The 2,852-nt window shown below is 47.7% G+C and overlaps 1 long non-coding RNA gene across 1 annotated transcript; it reads left to right on the top strand.

Annotated features, from left to right (window-relative positions):
- The first annotated feature begins 209 nt into the window (after positions 1–209).
- LOC122457794 lies at positions 210–1,826 on the top strand. The gene is made up of 3 exons (XR_006277468.1): positions 210–375; positions 470–603; positions 1,245–1,826. It is a non-coding gene; the product is annotated as an uncharacterized LOC122457794 (long non-coding RNA).
- Positions 1,827–2,852: the final 1,026 nt, after the last annotated feature.

Consider the following 2,852-nt stretch of genomic DNA (forward strand, 5'->3'; position numbering starts at 1 on the left):
GACTCTGTTCATATCTATAATCTTAGGTGTGGTCTAGATGATGGGTGTAGACCCCACACAGGCCCTGAGTGGGTTAATGTGGACCTGAGAGGCCAATCTTGTTATCCAGTTGCACCTGGAGGGAGAGCCAGGCTTAACTAGGGATAAAGCCCAGCTGGGGAGGGACTGGGTGATGATTATAAAGCCAAGAAATTTGTAGCAGAAAAGGTCTGCAGGGAGAGAGTCTGCAGCCTCTCTCTGGGGGATGGAAGAAGAAGGAGGTGGTCCAGGGAGGCAGCAAGGTGTTTGAGGGAGTAGAACTTGGCTGGAACCCAGAGCAGAGGCAGGGCCTGGATTCCCCACTGGACACAAGAAGGGTGGAGTGAAACCCCTGAGGTAAGGGGAGTAAGGATCACAGAGCCCAGAGATGGATGGAAGGCTATAATGTTATTGGACTATAGCTGGGTTGGACTCTCTGTTATCCTAGAAGGGGTGGACTAGAGTGTGACCTTGCTGAATGACCAAGTTGCAGGAAGAGATACCACTGGATTGACCCTCAGCAGGGGGTGCCATATGGGGAGAAAGCCCTTTCATTGCATCTGGCCACAAGAAGATGCTCCTATGGTGAGTGAACTCCATCACAGGCACCATAATGTAGGGGAAAGGAGACGGGTTGGGAGAGGGCAGACAGGAGGAGGGAACAGAACTATTCTAGTTTTTTATATTCCAGAGCACCTCCATAACACTGGCTGCACAAAGGTGCCAATCCTGCAAGGCTCTGAATTCCCACAGCACTTCACGGGGAGTGGGGTTTTCAGGATGGTGTGATTGGCTAGCAGTCCAAAATAGGCACTTGGCGCTTGCCTGGAGAAGAGTCTGAGGAAAAATAGCAGCTTCTGCTGCCAAAGCTGTGCCACAGCTGGTTTCTCAGACGTCAGACAGATCTTAGACATGAAAGGGCCCTCTCTTGGACTAAGTGACCTTTCATCACACACACATTCTTCTGCTAATACCCTGGCAGGTGAAGTTTGCCTTGTTATTGCTGCTGTGCTCCTGATGGATGACAAAAGCCCCCTGCTTTGAACATGCTTTGGGATGGCATAAAGGTCGCATTCACAGTGACTTCTGTTGCCTCCACTGCAGGTGTCTCTTGGCCTGCAGCAGTTGACCTTTTCCTAATTTTCCTGTCGCATACTATGTTGACTCTGGAGAAGCCTGCCAAAGGACTCGCACACTAATCTCCCCTGTTCCCTCCATCTCCCCAGGCATTGCTGGAAATCGTTGTCACTGGCATGGGTGGGTACAAGTACAGCAGCTCTCATAAGAAAGCATGACTGGCCCCGATTGGACTAGATATCAATGTGCTTTGAGATAAAAAGCGTGGGAATTGGCCAATCCTGCCCACGTAAGTGGGGCAACTATTTTTCACACATGGGGCATACTCAGAAAATCCATTTAAGTGTTTCTATTGACTTCAGTGGGCCCTATTTAAGTGGATCAGGGAGAGAGAGGTGATTGAAACTCATTGCCAGTGATTGTAGGGATTACCAGTGTGGACACCGCTTCTGTAAGACTTTGCCTGGAACTTTCACAGACTCCGGTTCCTGCACATGAAACGAGATGTAAAGAAGAAGTAAGGAAAGGAGGAGCCAGTGAAAAAATAATGGAGAGAGAAAGAGGAACGAGGACGAGAATGCCCTTCATGTGACCCATGACTTCTTTTGGCAGCAGTACATGGCTTTGAACTATGGACCAAAGGATGTCCTGCTTCCCCTCCTCTAGAGCCAGTCTATTTAGATCTGTTACACTATTGAACAACCATCTATGTGGTAGAATCACAGTGGCTTGAGGCATTTAACACTACAGCTGAAACATTATGGGGCCTGATTCTCCACTGCCTTGCACTTCCTGTAGTCTTCTATACCTTTGCAAATAGCATGTAAATACTATTCTAATATAGAGGCATTTTACAGCCACAGTTAGACTCTGTGCTATCTTATAAAGAAAGATAACAGTTGTCACCAGCGTGTTCTGCCTGGGAATTGTTAAGAATGGCCCAGAAGTCCCATTGTTGGGGAAGCAGTTGATGACTATGACAATATCTCTTGCTTGTGTAGACTGTCACCGATGCCAGTGTCCTGTCTGGCGGCTTGCTAAGTGGCATTTGGTTTGCATTTTCTCTTCTGCTTCATCAGCTTGCTGCTTCACATATGGCCTGTCACTTCCGTTTGCTATGGAGTCACGCTGTTCGAGAGGGCTAGGGTGCCAGCGGGAACACAGTTCACACCATGTGTGGAGAAGCATCGGAACTGACAGAAAGAGAGAGTGATTTCTGCTGAGCATTTTAAATAGCTGAGGACAATCCTCTTTGATCTCCTATGTCTACACAGCTAACCAACCAAACAAAAAACATGGCAGTGAATCTCAGCACTTTGGTCAACCGACTACAGCTCATGGGGCTAGCACTATGGGATTAAAAATAGCAGTGTAGACTTTTCCACTTCAGTTGGGGTCTGGGCTCTGAAATCCTCCCCCCTCACTGGGTTTCAAAGCTGGGGCTCCAGCCTGAGCAGGAACATCTACACTGCCATTTAGCCCTGTAGTATGAACTCTGCAAGCCTGAGCTGGTTGACCTGGGCTGTAAAATTTGCTACCACAGATGGATTTTTTTCTTCAATGTAGACATACCTTGGCCAATCAGACTCTTTTAGGTGACTTGAAAGAGATCATAAATCCTACCCGAACCTGCCCATTGATTAACAGTGGGACAAACCCTGAGGTCCTTACTTAGGTGTTTGTTTGTTTGTTTTTTAAACTTCCACTATCTATGGTGGGAGTTTGCCTGAACAAACACTAAGTAAGGACTCCAGGAT

This window comes from Dermochelys coriacea, chromosome 1 (assembly GCF_009764565.3).
Source record: "Dermochelys coriacea isolate rDerCor1 chromosome 1, rDerCor1.pri.v4, whole genome shotgun sequence".
In the NCBI taxonomy this organism is placed as follows: Eukaryota; Metazoa; Chordata; order Testudines; family Dermochelyidae; genus Dermochelys; species Dermochelys coriacea.